The sequence below is a fragment of the Silene latifolia genome, chromosome 11 (assembly GCF_048544455.1).
Source record: "Silene latifolia isolate original U9 population chromosome 11, ASM4854445v1, whole genome shotgun sequence".
In the NCBI taxonomy this organism is placed as follows: Eukaryota; Viridiplantae; Streptophyta; class Magnoliopsida; order Caryophyllales; family Caryophyllaceae; genus Silene; species Silene latifolia.
This window is the reverse complement of record NC_133536.1, coordinates 110,297,968-110,316,626: the sequence shown is the minus strand read 5'-3', so window position 1 is coordinate 110,316,626 and position 18,659 is coordinate 110,297,968. Positions and strand designations below refer to the sequence as shown.

Genomic DNA, 18,659 nt, shown 5'->3' with positions numbered 1-18,659 from the left:
AATTTAACCTAATAACATTAACCTTCCTTATTTTACATTATTAACCTGGAAAAGCCCTTTGTCGGCATTTTCGTCTCTTCATTCTCAGATTTGTATTCCTTCTTTACTCTTTACCTTTAGTTTAGTAGTACAATTTTTTGATTGTTCATTGATTTTATTAGTTATTTGTTTATTAGATTGCCTAATTACAAGATTCAAATACCATAAACCCAGATTTCGTAAAACCCTAATTTGAAAATAAAGGTGAGATTTAACATGAATAATTAATTAATAGAGTAGAAGGAAAGAGAATGAATGAATTGAAAGGAATTGTTACCTGATAATAGATTCAAAGAGAAAGATTTAATGAATAGATCTAATTTATGAAATAAGAATTAGGGAAGAACAAATGAGAATTTGAAGAGGAATTAATGGAATTGAAGAGTTTAAGTGTAAGGAAATGAGGTAGTGAGTAACTGAGTATGTTATAAAGAGGGGGAAGGGTAAAATAGGGATGGCAAATATAACATAAACTAAACATTTGAAATGAACGGCTGAGATTGATTCAAGTAGGCTCGTTTAATTAATTGGTACTGAATTTTTAACGAAGCAAGAATTGTGGTAGCATTTTTTAAACTTTTTTACCTTGGTAGCAGTTCTCAAAAAGTGGTTTACTTGTGGTAGCAGTTATCAAAAAACCCTAAAATAAATTTACAACTCAAAATTTAAGAAGACTTGAAAAGGTTAAAAGAGTGGTGCTAAGATGTGACGATTTCAACACCTAACCAAGAAAGAACGAGTAGCTCTGATGCCAATTTGTAACACCCTCATTTATTCAGGAGCCTTTAGCTAGACATTCCCAAATAAATAAGGCTGTTACCATCTCGGTTTCCCGAGGTAGTGAATAATAACGTACAACAATACCAAAGTACTTTAATTAAAACTTAGCGATTACATATTATTATAACTTATCCAAACTAGACATAATATAAAACTTGATACAACTCGCAGCGGAATAAATAAAGTGATTACTAATCTAAGTGATCTAGACAACAACTATGGTCCAACTCAAGCTCATGTCTCAATGCTCCCAAGTCAGTTAGTCTTTTGTACCTGTCAAATCTGCTCTCCATTATGGTTCATTACAGGTATTCACGAATACACTGTCAACCACAAGGTTGAGTAGGGACTAAGCCAACAACATAATTAACGGCATAAATAGAGACAACAGTGTTATCACAATAATAAATTCAGCTCAGTTATAAAAATCACAGGTTATGGTAGCACCCATAATATTTGTCCGTCCACAACATACTCCAATCACATCCCTCCTACAAACTCCGTCTTAACGCTTCCTCAGCTCCGAATGTGCACATCTCCCTAGTAGTGAGCCTACTAGGGAAGCGACTCTGAGGGGCGGCCAGTGATCAACTGACGCCACAAGGACTAGCGGTTGCTCAGACCGGTCCCTTCAATAATACACAAGGACTAGCGGTATATCGGTCCCTTCAACAAATAACTCACAAGGACTAGCGGTAAATCGGTCCCTTCAATCCACTACAAACAAGGACTAGCAGTTTGGTCCCTTCAAATAAAATCACCATCACCGACTCAACAACATCCAAATTCTCATCATACTAATAACAACTCCAACATCATAATCTCAACTCCATATAATCGCAATCACCATATTCCAAGAACCATATATTCACAAACAATTACAATTGCACAATTAAATAGTTGAGTAGGATAATCCCTACCTGAAACGGTCGCAAATTCAATTAGCAAAGTACAAGGAATAGCGGTCATCCTTTACCAAATCCGACTTACAAAGTATATATATACCACATATAATTAAAATTGATTCTATTTATAAGATAATTTACCATAATGATTGTCTCATTAATAATTAAAGATCACTAAGCAACATTGCCCTTTAACAACCTAATTAGAAACTACTACTCCTTATAATGTCACCATGGCCATGTAAAGCTACTGATCAATTACTCATTATATTCTTATAATATTAAGATGGCCACACCACTATATTATATTATATTATATTTTCATGTTTGCCTTGCTACACCATGTAACACCACACGCCCACAACATTTAAACCCAATCATATATATATATATATATATATGTTATTACTGATATAGTCACTCAACAACGATACGCCCTTACACTATCTAATCATTATACAATCCCATGCACACACAAAAATAACTCACGCTATAATTCCTATAACACCCGACACTCATCAAAACACCACACAACCCGACTCCTGGAACTCGACTAACAATTCAACTCAAAATAGGAGTCACCTACGTCATTGATGCGACGGTAATAAACTGACCTGAAACCAACCCACGAGCAGACGACCCAACCAACGCGCCCGCACCGACGGTCACCACCACACTATACACGCACGACCTGGCTAACTCGACGACCCGACTACTACCACTAACGTATCACCTGTAACGGTCTGAACAAGAACCCACCCCCAATTCTATTAACAACATCGCGCAAAATTCATTCAAGTATAACAGAGTATTATGGCGTCGCGAAGACGGTGACAAGACAACCCGATATGGCTACCAATACAATACCCATAACTTAACTAACGTGCTCTACCATTATTGGAGTCCGACTTAGCCTAAACATTTCACACGCCTTCCAATCCTTGCCGAAAATCGCGCAAAACAAAGCAGCCTACTTCTCCCATATACGCAACCAAATTTGACCATGAAACAACCCCAAAAGACTACACATGTACCCCTCACGACCCCTAGGACGCTCATATACTACCCAGCGAATTAGACACGGTGACACAAACATACTTTTTCGACTTAAATTAACATACTACACATTAATGTATTAAACCGCGAAACGGGTTATTACCTTGAGGCTAATAGGTTAGAGAGTGAAGACGATAGATACGTTGAAAACTCAGTGGCAACGACAAGGATGACGACCCTGCTTGCTCCCGTTCTCATTCGTTCTCGCCGCCGGCTATGGTCTGTTCTCTTTCTTTTCTTTATATGTGTTCTAGGGAATACCAGAATAGTAGGGCTAGGTAATATTAAAGTAGGGCTAGGTAATATTATGGGTTGTTCTCTTATAATAATAATAATAGTGGTATAATATTTAGTATAAGATATAATATTAATTATTAGTATTACTATCATAGGGTTAGCTAAGTATTACTTTAATAATATAACAATATAATATAATATATACTAGTATCATTATACTTTACCTTTGTCAATATTGTTATCACTCCGTCTTGCTATACTAACTGAAAAATATCTTATTAATATATGAACAGCTACCGGTAATATTATTAAAAACGTTTTCTAAAATAATAATTTATTCCAAAGGTACGGGGTATTACAGATTAAGTGGTGAAACAAAGAACACTCTGGGAGAAATCTACCTGCCAACATACGTGGAAGAAGTCTCATCATATGAGAGATTTGGAGTCCTGGACTGCCTGTCATCCTACAATTCCATCCTAGGCAAACCTTGGATCTACATTGTCCGAGCTATCTCTTCAACCTATCATCAATGTGTCAAAATACCAACAGAGTGGGGAATAGCAACCATCAAAGGTGAACAAAAGTCTGCCCAGGATGGTTATACTGAATCATTAAAACATTCCAAGGCAGGTAAATCTCTCGCCTAACAATTAAAGTACCCTGTCAGGAGCACTTATATGGCACAAACGCAAATGGAAACAGATCAGGTAATTTTAAACCCTGAGTATCCTGACAGGCACGTACTGATAGGATCTGATGTCCCTGACAATATCAGACCAGAACTAGTAAGTTTTCTTAAGAATAAATCTTCATGTTTTGCTTGGTCCCACTTTGATATGACTGGTATAGATGCCAATATTATTACCTATAAACTTAATATTGACAACACATTTAAGCCTGTACAACAGAAAAGGAGGAAGTTTGCCCCTGAACGCAACTCTATCATTAATGAAGAGGTGGACAAACTCCAAGACATGGGAATAATCAGAGAAGTAATGTACCCTGAATGGCTAGCTAATGTGGTTGTGGTACAAAAGAAGAATGGCAAGTGGAGAATTTGTGTAGACTACACATACATAAAAAAAGCCTCCCAAAAGATCCATTCCCACTTCCTCATATTGATGCCATGGTAGATGCTACAGCGGGGCATGAGTTATTAACGTTTATGGATGCTTCAAGTGGATTCAACCAGATCATGATGCACCCAGCTGACCAGGAAAACACTGCATTCATCACAGAAAGGGGCATATAATGTTACACAGCAATGCCCTTTGGCCTGAAGAATGCAGGGGCAACCTACCAACGCCTGGTCAACAAGATGTTCAAAGATCAAATAGGTGACATAATGGAGGTCTACATTGATGACATGGTGGTTAAATCAAAGAAGGCTAAGGATCATATAAAGGATTTGGATGTAGCCTTCAAGATCCTGGAAGAATTCAATATGAAGCTCAACCCCTCCAAATGCCACTTTGGAGTCTCTTCAGGCAAATTCCTTGAATATACGTGGTGACAAAAAGAGGGATTGAAGAAGCCCAGAACAGATAAAAGCCATCTTGGAATTAGAATCTCCCAAATCAGTCAAAGATATCCAGAGATTATCAGGAAGAGTTGCAGCCCTGAATAGATTCATATCCAGGTCATCTGAAAGATGCAGATCCTTTTATGACCTCCTCAGGAAGAAGAAATCTTTTAAATGGATGCTTGAACATGAAATAGCCTTCCAAGATTTGAAACCTACCTGGCTACTCCTCCACTGCTGGCCAAACCTAACAAAGGAGAACCCCTGACGGTTTACTTATCAGTCACTGAAACAACAGTAAGTGTAGTCCTAACCAAGGAGATCGAAGGCCAACAACACCCTGTCTACTATGTATGTAAGAGTCTCCTGGACGCGGAAATAAGGTATGGATTACTTGAAAAATATGTGCTTGCTTTAATTATATCCTGTACAAAACTTAGACCTTACTTTGAGAGTCACCCAATAATTGTCAGGACCAACCTGCCTATCAAATCTGTCCTGAGAAAACCCGAGCTTTCAGGCAGAATGGCAAAATGGTCAGTACAACTAAGTACTTATGACATAACCTTTGAACCTAGGACAACCATTAAATCTCAGGCCTTATCAGACTTTGTGGCTAAATTTAGTCCCAGCCTAGAACCATACCTTATAAAAGAGGTCAACCATCTAGACACCCACAAATTAGGCTAGGAATGGACCTTACACGTAGATGGAGCAAAAAATATGAGAGGAACTAGCCTAGGATTAGTACTGAAATCACCACAGGGAGATCTGATTGCTCAAGCTATTAGTTGTGAGTTCAAAGCAACAAACAATGAAGCTGAATATGAAGCCCTGATAGCTGGACTCAAGGTATGTATAGATCTTGGTGTGAAAAATCTCAAGGTAAAAACTGACTCCCTTTTAATTTCCAATCAAGCAAAAGGAACATATGCAAAGGATTCCAAAATGATCCTTTATTTAGACTACGTCAAAAACCTTTGCAAAACATTTAGTTCATTTGACATTGATCAAATAACAAGAGACCTAAACACTCAGGCTAGCCCTGCTGTATTTAACAAAATACATATTGTTCATCTGTTAGAACCGACCATTGAAAAGCCTGACCAAACCTGTCCCATTAATAAGGACACAAACTCCTGGACCAAACCATACAATGATTGGTTCTTACAGGGGATACTACCTAAAGACAGGCATGAAGCAAGGGCCCTTAGAATTAGAGCCTCTGCCTATTCTATAATAAATAACATGTTGTTCAAAAAGTCTCAGGCCGGACCTTATCTGAGATGCCTGGAACCCCATGAAGCTAAACAGGTTATTGAGGATATACATGATGGATATTATGGAAATCATAAAGGCCAGTGGTAGGAGCCTGGCAAGCAGGGTTCTAAGGACATGCTACTTCTGGCCAACCCTTAGAGCTGATTGCATAGCTTACAATTCCAAATGTGATGCCTGCCAACTCCATTTTCCATTCATTCATCAACTATCAGAGCTACTACATTCCATTTCAGCTCTCTGGCCATTTATGAAATGGGGAATGAATATTGTAGGCAAGCTACCACAAGCTCCAGGACAAAAAGTCTTCATGTTAGCCATAACTGATTACTTCTCAAAGTGGATAGAGGTTGACTCATACAGGAAAATAAAAAAAAGGATGTTATCTCATTCATCAAATGCAATATCATATGCAGATATGGAATCCCTTCAGAAATAATCTGTGACAACGGAACTCAATTCGTGGGAAAAAGGACAAAAGCCTTCTGTGCAGAATGGAATATCAGTCTGGTAACCTCTACACCAGGCTACCCAAAACCCAAAGGCCAGGCAGAATCTAGCAACAAAGTAGTGATCAGCTGCCTGAAGAAAAAACTATAGAGAAGAAAAGGCAGGTGGGCTGAAGAACTTCCTTTAGTCCTCTGGGCTGACAGGACCACAACCAAGACATACACAGGCCAGACCCCTTACTCCCTGGTCTATGGTTGTGAAGCAGTGATCCCAACAGAAATCCATGTACCAACCACCAGAAGTAGCCTAAACACTATAGAAGAAAACAAGCCACTACTGCAAGATAGCCTGACCCTGGCTGAAGAATTAAGAGATGCAGCCAAGATCAGAATAGCTTCCTACCAGCAAACAGTGGCCACTCCATAATCATTATGCCTACCTATTATGTCCTTACTATGTTAAATCCTGAATACTTGTTTAAGTACAAATCCTACCATGCCTGCCTATTATGTCCTTACTATGTTAAATCCTGAAAACTTGTTTTACGCCTTTTTTCCATAATCATTATACACAGGCTTAAACAAATGTTCAGGATTGAGGGCCACTCCACCCAACCTGAACTGCATCTCAGAAATGCTTCACAAAACTTGGCACGTGCCTGCCTCATCAAAGAAATACACAAAAAAACTGAGCTCAGTAAAAAAAAGAGACAAGTATGATGGTGGAAAAGACCAGACCACTTGTCTTTAAAGCCCTCCTGACAGGCTAAGGGCCATAAGCCTCCTGATTGGCAACCACCCCTCTCACCCAGAAAAGCCCTCCTGACAGGCAAAAGCCACAATTTCCTAAAAAAGATTGAGGGCCATAAGCCCTCCTGACAGGCATTTTTCTAACAAAATACTTTGAACAGGTACCAATTAATCAAATCAGGACATTCAAAGGAACAAGAGAAACGACTTCAAATTGCATCAAACAGATCTAAAGTTGCCCAGGGAACATCTCTCCCGGGTAGGACAAAAATACCAACTTTTCTAAAAATTGTTTGTTCAGGAGACATCCCCCCTGAATGGGCCAAAAAACACTTAAACTTAAAAACTAAGCTATTAGCCTGCCTTGGAAGCAGTAGCAGAAATAATACCCTCATCAGCTGGCTCCTCCTCTTCCTCTTCATCATCGGGTTCACCACTTTTTTCCTTGGATGGGGGAGAGTCAACCTCGTCATCAGCATGCAACTTGCAGAGGTCAGGGTAAGTGGCATTGAGGTCAGACATCTCCTTATCAGGGTTCCAATTTGGCCTGACTTCAACATGCTCCTTCATGGCATCTACACGACCCTTGCCAAAGAAATACATGGCAGCATCCTTGTATCTACCTTGCACCAAGTCCCTCTCAGCAGCTATCTCCTCATTCACCTTCAGCTGATCCTGCATAGCCTGCTTCTCAGCCTTTAACCCCTCCTGAACGACATCAAGCTTGGTCTGGATAGACTTCACGGCATTCTGAGCAGAACCCAGATTTGATGTCTCAACAACCAACCGCGCTTTCTCTGCCTCATTGTCTTTCTTCAAAGATTCATTCTCCGCTTTGAGCACTTCCAAATATGTTTTCAGGGACGCAACAACTTTCTTCAGGCATTGCACCTCCCAGTCCAAAGTATCCTTGACACCATTTGAAGATTCCAGCTGACAGGCACCCCTTAACATATCATTCATAGTCTACAAAAAGACCACAAATCAGGCAAAACAAAACAAAAATCACATAACCAAAACAAAACTAAGGAAAACAGAACCATTACCTTTTGCAACATAGTAACCAAGTTAGCAGCATAGTCTCTGGAACGATATATAGCAGCCAAAGCACGAGCAGACGACTCATCGGCCTGATACTTATAGAAGGGATCATCAACCAAGAAAGAATGAGCCTGGATTTGTTCCTTGGCAAATTCAACCTCGTCAAGCCTGGCCCTAACCCCCCTAACCCCCCTAACCTCATCAACCTCCTCTGAAGTCTCATCCGGCCTCTTCCTCTTATCAGCACGACTAGGCTCATCAACAACGACCTTTAGGGGAGACACCAATTGAGTTTGCTGGGTAGTTGCTTGGACCTGCAATGTGCTATCACTCCCTGTAGCCTCACTTCTTCGTGATTTTTTCCCTGTGATTTGGGAAACGCCTGACTTCACCAAAGACAACCCAAATCTAGCAATCCTGGCAGAAGCCCTGGTAGCTACAAGACGAGACCCTATATCAGTAATACTAACATGTGTCCAGACAAAACAATTCACAAAGAGAAGGCAACAAACTTACTGCGTGATGAAGAAGCCTCTGAAGCTTTGTCACCCTTAACAGCTTTGTAGGTGCTCAACATAGCCTTCTTAAATCGAGGCATAGGTGCTTGCCCCAGACAGGCAGGGCCATGAAAGCAGCAATCCGGTCAGCCGATCCCTCAGCATCAGGATTACTAGCCCAATCGGCCACTACAAAGATAATTCAAGTAAGCCAACTTTTAAAAATTAATAAGCTATTCCTAACCCAAATTGAATGCAGGAAAAAGAAATTACCTCCCTCAACGGCATGATAGCCGAGATAATCCAAGTCAGGGGCAATAGAATCAGCCCTGATAAACATATAGGTCTGTGCCCAACTCTTGTCATCACCTGAATCAAAGTTGGTAATCAGATGAGCCATCTTTGACCTGACTCGAAGATTGAAACACCCAGTAGAATTGCTCTTCAAATGGTGACGTTCTTAAAATCTTCAACAGTAATCACCAAGTTATGCTTGGCACATAGATGTTCAACAGAATGAACGATTTTCCAAACCATTGGCATGAGCTAGAAAGAGGGAACCCTAACGGCCCTGAGCACTTCAGTCGTAAACGGAGAAAGTGGAAGCTGACAACTGGCAGGGTTGTCGTATACCTATCAAAAATAACTAACTATTCTAACTATATAGCTAGGGAAGTCAGGTCGATCTCCTCAGGGAGGCAAGATATCTGTAAGAGTCCGTCTATTTGGTCACAAATGGGGGAGGGGGGGGGGGTTGTAATTGGTTTTCTAAACTAAAAGATTTAAAGGAGGAGAAGCAAGGAAAGAGCAATAAAGACAGAAAATGAGAATAAACTATCAATAGAGAGGGCACATGTCAGGATTTCGGTTCACTACGATAGTCCAGTGACTCAACTGTAAACAACTTAGATAAATTACTGCGAGACGGATATGGAAAGGTCCTTCCGGTCCACTTTCTACCCTAGATTCAACCTAACTTAACTTCTGTCCTCGTCATGGTAATCTACTGTTCATAGCAGGTCCATTTAGTCCAATCTTCCGATCCAGGATTAAATTTAACCAGATTAGAAGGTGAGTCAGAACCGTGGACTCAACTAAGTCGGTAAATACAGTTATATTGCATGGGGACAGAATCTCACAATTAATTCATCTAACCTATTTACAATATTGTCACATTTCTACCGTAGATCCCCTAATCCTATCATGAAACAGATTAGCTACTCATGCTATTAATATTATCAAAACTAATAACAAAGAATAAACTAACATTAAACATAATGAAATAATAATTAAATTGCATAAAAGAATTAGGGCAGAAATTAAAGAGAATAAAACATGTAATTAAAGTAAACAAAATGAAGAATTAAGATTAAAAGAGAGTAAGGGATTACAATCGCAAGAATCCGGCGTAAAGAACAACTAAATCCGAGCGAGAAAATCCGAAAGCAAAAGTTACAATGAAAGAGAGAAACCAACGTAGTGTTTACAGTGAAAGATGAATGATCAGATAAAAAACTGAATGCTAATGACCTAGTTATTATGCGTTTAAATAGAAAAATTACTAAGTCCATAAGCTAAAAACAAGTTCACGGACTAATTAAAGCCCATGAAAGACAAAACCACTCGATCGAAGCGATGCAAACATTTCGATCGAGCACTTCTCCAAGTAATCTACTCGATCGAGTAGAATTCTTACTCGATCGAGTAACTCCTAATTCCAGCTCTATTGGATCGAGTAATATACTACTCGATCGACCATTTCCAGCCATAGAAACCACTCGATCGGGCAATACAATAGCTCGAACGAGTATTCTTCCTCCGAAACAGGTCAAACTCGTGACCGACTGCTCCGTAGACCGTTCCTTCACGCATCCCAATGCAAGATCTCGTTCTGAAAAATCCCGTCTCCCAAAATGCATGCAAAGTAGGACGAAAATGGTACGATTCCACTACTTTTACGTTCATTTCTACAAAACGGACAAAACGAACCAAAGTAGCCAGTTCGGGGCATAATGCGATAAAAGAAGTACAAAAGTACATGGAAATACGTGCTAAAATAGGCTAAAAAGACTATACAAAATGCACGTATCAAATCTCCCCAAACCGAATCTTTACTCGTCCTCGAGTAAACTAAAATGCAACTAATGGAACGGAAATGAAAACTCAGAGCTAGCTTAACTTGTCTACTTGAACCAGTTTAATGCAACAAAAATTAACAGTTATAGCTAAACAGTCAATACGCAAACGAGTTATAAGTTGTTCGGAATTACAGCCGACCTATCGACCTTGCAAGACAAACAAAATCGGACTGTCACGTGGCCACTCTTCCCTCATGAAGCAAAGGGTGAATAAAATATGTGAAAGAGAGAAAGAGAAACAGTCACTCACCTAAACTGCGACCTACATAGCATGCATGCAACAAAAATGAAAGACAATTCAAGTACTAATGCACACACTCCAACCAATAATGTCCGTCACAGCCGAGGGCTTACAAATGATATGGGAATAGTGAGTTCAGGTGAGAAAAGGCAAAACAAGTTATGGTAATGTGGAGGTAAAAGCGCCAAGCTAGTTCCTAAACAGGACCATATAAGACCGTCCGAATCTCAACTGACTGAAAAATAAAGTACAAGTGCCCTTCATTCGGCACACAACTCACTAACTCATACACAATCTCCTCAAAAATATGGAATAAGAACGGAGGAATTAGACGGTCACAAACTTCCCTTTTTTAATTACCGTCTGAATGAATCAACTGATATAAATCAAATATTTTTCAACTTCTTTTTCTTTTTTTTTTCTATTTCACGTGAATCATACATTCTTTTTCATTTTTTTTTCTTTCTTTCTTCCTTATTCACGTTTCTCCTTACTTTTTTTTTCAATTCTTTTTTTTTTCTCCTTCCTTTATTTACACCAACTCCAAACAAAATGATACGGGCCAAACTGCAGACGGAAAATCATACCACAAAAGACATACTAAACTAGCTTGACTAGGCAGACTCAGTTTGGGATGTAGCTAATGGGTCAAAAAGGCAAGTTTTAGCTTAAGTGGAGCTAAATGGGTGAAAAATATAAGAAAAGGGGAAAATTTGCAAGCACCTCCCTGCATGTGACACCGACCACAAACCCGAATGTGTGCATTTGACAAGAAATTGAATGTCATAAAAGTGCAAAAATGATAAACATGCTATGCAAGGAGTACTACTCTCAATTCCTATTGAACCGGTCATGAATGTCACCACTTATGGGCTCTAAAACTCAGAAATTGTAAAGTAGGTTGTCAATTTATCAGGTCAAGTCTAAACAGTCAGCTATATTTGAACAAAAACACGTAGATTATGCATATGACAAAGCTAATAACTATCAATAGAAGTGCAAGGCTCAAGTAAAAAAACAAGTTAAAGTGCAATTTCATCACGGAAATCTACCGTTCCGACTCAACCTATATGCAAAAATAAACGTGAATATTTTTTGAAATTTTTTGAATTTTCTAATTTTTTTGGTTTTTTTGAATTTTAAAGAAATAAATAAAAACAAATGCAAGCTGAAAAATAGAAACATGAATGCAAAACAAATGCAAATGCAGACTCAAAAGGATGCAATACCCTCCCCAAACCAAAACGGACAACGCCCTCGTTGTCCTCCAGCATACACCAACAGATATATACAGGAGGACGGGAATATACAACCAATAAAGAATAAAAAACAATAAAATAAAAAGGAGACCAAATAAATAAAAGAGCGAGAATAGACATACAAAACACGAACTTCCCCAAACCAGCCTAAAAACTGGGGAAGTGAGCAGACCAGCAGCTACTCGTCAGCCTCCTCTGTCACGTCCTCCACCGTCACAGTATAGTCCGGATCCACCTCCTGCTCTCTCCTCCTCCTCTGCTCAGCTCGAGCTCTCTCCACTGCCGCCGCCGGGTCCTCGTCCTCCTCCTCCTCACTAGCAGGCCCCGGGTACCCCTCAGCTGGGTACCGGTAAAAGGAAGGGTGTGGCCAACCCTCTTGGATCGGATGGTGTCGCCTCATGTGATACTCGTATAGAGGGAACAAAGTCAAAGCTATGTCCCGCTCCATACGAGCCTGTCTCTCTGCTATCTCAATCAACAAACCGTCATGGCGCCCTTGGTCCATGACCGAGGACGCCTAAAAGGGTGGAGGAGGTACAAAATTAGCCGGTGGGGACCGGGCCGTGTCTGTCTGTGTCGGTCGGTCGCGGGAGTAGGAGTAGGAGTAGGGATCGGGGTAGGTGTGGCCGTGGAAGTCTGGCCACCCGTGGAAGGTGTGGATCCCTCTCCGGTCTTAAGTCTACGCCGCTTCTTAGCGGCGGGTAAGGTAGCAGGTGGGCGGATTTGGAGGTGGTACTCGGGTAGAGGTGGTGGTCGGGCGCCCCGTGCAACAGTAGGCAAAGGGGCTAGACGGGGAAGCGTGGTGCAAGGTAGGTCCACGGACAGGGAACCATCTATCTTCCATGTCCGGTAGTCTGTGGCCAGCCAAGTCTGAGAGTGCATGGCAGCTAGGCTCATATACCTATCACCGTCTATATAAGGTAAGTCACGAGGCAAGACGGGGAGGAGAGAACGGGCAAGAAAGGTTGCTATGCCACCGCAGACGATAGTGCCCATGAGCTTCTCTCCCTGAGCCTAGAAGTACTTGGCGGTCAAATAAGCGATGTTGAGGGTAAAGGGACCCTTCGCCGTCGATGTTCAGGTAACCGCCTAAGATAGAAAGCTCGTTGTTGTTGATGTTGTTTGCCTCCTTTCGGCCAAAAATAGTACTTCTCATCAGTCTGAGGAAGTAACGGGCGGGGGGAAGGTGGACCTGGGCGAGCTTTCGCTCGTGAAAAGGAGTCTGTGCCAAAGCCCGCCAAAGCAGACTAATGACCTTCCTAGGGGCAACAGTGGCGCCCGTAAAGGAAAGGCCGAGTCGGGTACCAAACTCCTCAAGTGTCATGGAAAAGGTCCGGTTATACAACCGGAAGGACACAGAAAGACTAGTGGAAACAGCATCGTGTGCCCCGGAGGAGAAGGTAAAGGAGCTGAAGAACTCAAGGCTCAGCTCCCTAAAGGTGTGGCCACTTATGGTAATAAGTCCGGTCATCCCCGTGCCCCGTAGAAGCTCACAGACTGGCTCATAGAAGCCGAGCCTCTGAAGTGACGTACGGCAAAGAAAGCGCGTAGGGAGAAAGTCACACTCAACTAAGGTATAAAATCTAGTATGATGTACACCATTAACAAAAATTACCTGCGGGTACTCAGGGTGGGAGTCGAGGGTGTCGTCCACTCGGATCGTAACATGACCAGCAGCAGGTGTAGCAGGACCACGACCATGGCCTCTAGAACCTGAGGTAGAAGACCGTCCAGTGACGGTACGAGGAACTAGGCCCGCTCTGAAGGCAGCTGTGACTGCAGGTGAGTCCGCCATAGGGGTGCTCACTGTAGCTAAGGTAGAAGTTGTAGCTGCAACAGTAGATGCAGCAGAGACTGTCACTGAGGAAGAAAGACTAGCAGCAGTGCTAGCAGCTGTGGCTGAAACGGAGCTAGCAGCAGTGCTAGCACGTGTAAAAACAGTACCGGCAGCGGAAACAAGGAAAACAGAGCCACTGGTTGCGGTACTATCAGGTACGGAGGCGGTGGTGACAGCAGGGACCACCGTCTCAGGCAAGGACGGGCTGACAATCGAGTTAGTGGAAGGCACAAAGCTAGAATCCATCCTAAACAAATAGGGCAGGGGAAATTTGATAAGAAAACAGCATGAAAATAGCGTGAAAACAGCATGAAAATTTCCCTAAACAATCGAAATTTTCGACTAACAGCCCTAATTCCCACAATTCTCCTCAAATAATTCGAATAAGACAAGTAAACAGTGACAGGGTGCGGGTAACAGGCATCAATGGCAGCAAAACAGTCATGAGAGACCCACATTTTGGTCGAAAAATTCGACTAACAGGAACCCTAATCACAAATTTCTCACAAAAATTCGAATTAAACATGTAAATATCAATGAGGTACGGGAATTAATCATCAAGTAAGACAAATTGGGCAAAGAATTACAATTATAGTCGAAAAATTCGACCCAATAAGGAATTTTGAAACCCTAATTCCTAATTCACTTCTTAAAAAATAAAATTAATGAAATTAAAATGCAAAGAAGTATTGGAATTACTTACTTGATGATGAGGAACCTACAAATAACAATTAATCGACAATCAACAAGCAAATTGGGCGATTTTTGACCGAAAAACCGCGAAACCCTAAAACCTCTAATTGACCGTGTAAAACAACAAGAATCAAAGGGGAAATAGAGGGCAAATGACGATTAATTAGCAAGGAACAAAATGTAGGTGGTGGATTTGGTAAATGGGCAAGAAAAATGGAGGATTTGGGGATTTTTTTTATCGCAAATAATGCGGATAGGACGAAATAATGAAAGAAGAAATGAAGTAATAAGAAAAAGAAGGAAGTTAAAGAGACTCCATGTGTGTCCTTTGCAAAATCACTCGATCGAGTGGTTTAAACCTACTCGATCGAGAACTTCTTGTATGCATCCACTCGATCGAGTAAAAAGTTACTGGATCGAGTACTCCCCTTTTTTGCTTTTGTCGAGCGAGCAACAAGAAACCATTCGATCGAACGAAATTCACTCGATCGAGTACAAAAAGTACTCGATCGAGCTCTTTTCCTCGTGTAAGCCTTTGAATTTGCGTATAACTCCCCAAACCTGCATAAAAACAGTCACAAAAATATCCCAAAATACCAAATACAAAAAGTAACAGTCTATAGTCTTCTAATCTACGCTAAAAATGTCTAAACTCTAATTGTCCTAATTAAAGGCAATAAACAAATCGAAAAGAAATTAAAAATTGTTTATACAATTTGTTACACGGGGCATTTCCCCGCTCACTTCTCAAAGCAATTCAGTAGCCCCTCGGAGGGCTTCTGACTAGAGGACGTCACCTCAGCAACATTGATCGTCCTCTTCAATTTCCATGAGCTTGAACTTGAATCGTTAGGAGGAGAATAGTTGACGTCCACATACGCGCGAACGTTTCTCGTCCTTACTCCTTTCTCACCAGCTTTAACATCATCGCTCCAACTTTGACTGACATTAATTGCACAATAGTCATTAACAACTCCTTTAATATTTTCATCTTTACCTGCAGCAAGGAAAACAGACGAACTTTCCTCCTTTTTGCTCTCAATCTGAGGCGGAGGGGTCACGATAACAGCACAATTTTCCAAATTTTCATTTGGAGTGTCAATAAAAGGGTCAGTAGAAGAGAGGGCATTGCAAGGCTGAGCTTGCATGGCAGCCCTTCGGGACTTAGACTGATGGAATATCAATTCCTCGTCCCCAACCTGGAAAGTCAATGTCTTGCCCCCGACGTCTATCACTACACGGGCAGTATATAAAAATGGTCTCCTTAATATAATAGGGGTATGGGTATATTCGGGGATGTCAAGTACAACGAAGTCAACGGGAATAAAGAACCTCCCGATCTTAACAGGTATGTCTTCTATGACACCTAGTGGCCGTGATATACTACGGCCGGCCATCTGAACAGTCATATTTGTGCAATTAAACTTGGTCAAACCAAGTCTCTTAGCCAGAGACAGCAGTAGGACACTCACGCTAGCGCCAAGATCGCATAACGCGTTATCAATTAAGTGGGTACCAATATGACACGGAATCGAGCAACTACCCGGGTCTGACTGTTTGGGAGGTAACTTATTCTGAACTAGGGTCGTCCCTACCTCGGTCAAAGCTACCGTCTCATGGTCATTAATGTGCCTCTTACGTGATAGAATTTCTTTCATAAATTTAAGGTAAGAGGGTACCTGTGTCAGCAATTCGGCGAACGGCACAGTGACTTGCAAGCTTTTCAGGAGTTCGGCAAATTTGCCGAATTGTTGATTAGCCTTAGTACTCTTCAAATGCCCCGGGAAGGGCACCGTGATGGGTATCTCGAGCCCTTTGTTCCTCTCTTCCAATGTATCAGCCGGATCAAGCTCTAAATCCTTCGATCGAGACTTCTTTCCTCTCGAACGAGGTCTTTCAGGCGATGTTTCACTCGATCGAGCACTAGCAGGCTCTCGATCAAGGTCTTCTTTGTCAGCAGCACTCGATCGAGCAAATATATCACTCGATCGGGTAAAATCTTCAACAAAATTATTCGATCGAGCAGTTTTATTTACTCGATCGATCTCTTCTTTTTCATGTACACTCGATCGAGCTAAAATTTCACTCGATCGAGTCCTTTCTTCAGCATTTTTACTCGATCGACCGCCGGAAATTAGTCGATCGAGTACTTTCTTTGTCGTCAGCTCTTTTTCTTCAACAGAACACTGTTCATCAGCAGTTATTACCTTCCTCGGGCCTGATTTCAACAATTCCGGTCCCTCATATGAACGACCGCTCCTCAAATTAATTAAATTTACCGTCTCATGTGGATTCTTATCAGCTTGTGACGGTAAATGTCCCGATTTCCTTGTGGATTGGTTCACGGCTAACTGGGCAACTTGAGTTTTAAGTGACTTGATGGATGCATCTTTTTGCTGGTTACTTAGTTGCAATTGCTTTGTCAAAGACTGCAACATCGTCTTTAGCTCACCTATCTCACTTACTCCACCTGAAGATGATGCACATTGGTTAGGTGTTGGAAAGGAAGGAGGCTTCTGAAAGCCTTGTTGAGCCTTATGAGGAGGGACATATGGCTGCTGCTGCTGTGGATGAGGGGTAGTATTGAGCACATTTTGACTCGTCCACCTCAAATTGGGATGGACTGCCCCTTGGTTATTATAATAGGAACCCCCTCCTTGCCTGTATTGTTGAAAAGCAAGGACCTGTTCCTTCTCTGTAAGACAGCCAACAATAGTATAACCGTCGTTGCTCCCAGACCTCTCACATGCGACGGTCTCCCTTCTAGTAAGCAAATGGACCGTCTGAGGCTCCCCAGCAGAATGCAGCTCCAACTTATCAAACCTAGCATTCATGGCTTCCAGCTGAGCCACAACTTGCTTATCGACTGCATGAACTGTTCTAATACCATCCCTCGGGTTCCCATACTCAGCACAGTGGGTCGCCATCTCTTCAATAAGGGCCCATCCATTATCATCGTCAGTTTTCTTTTGGAATCTTCTGTTGGATGATGCATCAAGTATGGCTCTGTGATCATCATACATCCCATTGTAGAACTGATTGGACAGAAACCACGGATCAAAACCATGGTGAGGAAGAGACCTCACCAACCTCTTGAAACGGCACCACGCTTCATAGAAAGTTTCATCGGGTGCCTGCTTGAAACTAGTGATTTTTGCCCTCAGTTGATTAGTGCGCTGCGGAGGGAAATATCTCTTATAAAAAGCAAGAGCAAGGGTCTCCCAGTCTGTGACCCATGCGGCCGTGCGGTCCAAATCAGTCAGCCACTCCCTGGCTGAGTCAGTCAAAGAAAAAGGAAACAACACCTCCTTAATCTTGTCTTGAGTTACCCCCTTTGTGGCGGGGATAGTAGAACAGTAGTCCGTAAAGACCTCCATATGCTTCCTCGGGTCTTCACCTGCCACACCTTTAAAGAGATTTCTCTCCACCAAATTGATATAGGACGGACGGATGTCAAAAGTGTTCCCATCCTCAGTCTGGAGATTAAAACCTTTAGGAATAGATGATGCTTTAGGCTCCGAATGACTGGTAATGTTCAACATCTTTACTGGTTGGTTTACAGAACTGAAAGTATCTTCTTCAAAAGACGGATTTTCAGTGAATAGGAAATGCTGAAGTTCTGGTTCGAAAGTGCTCAAGGCTTCCTTTCGTGATTCTCTTTGCAGACGGAGTCTATGCCTGAACAGTCTCTCTTGTTCAGAATCAGCTGAAACTAACTCCAACCTGTCTGACCTGGGCATACACAACACTGAAAGAAAATAAATAAGAACTGTCTCAAGGAATAAAAATTCCCTGAGACGGATAAAATAAACGAAATAAAAACAGATAGGGCAATTGCCTCCCCGACAACGGCGCCAAAATTTGACAGGGCTGTCGTAAATTGGGGGGGGGGGGGGGTTTGTAATTGGTTTTCTAAACTAAAAGATTTAAAGGA

General features: G+C 41.6%; 1 non-coding gene across 1 annotated transcript; it reads left to right on the top strand.

Moving 5' to 3' along the window:
- The first annotated feature begins 17,785 nt into the window (after positions 1-17,785).
- LOC141615844 (small nucleolar RNA R71) lies at positions 17,786-17,892 on the top strand. The gene has a single exon (XR_012530237.1). It is a non-coding gene; the product is annotated as a small nucleolar RNA R71 (small nucleolar RNA).
- Positions 17,893-18,659: the final 767 nt, after the last annotated feature.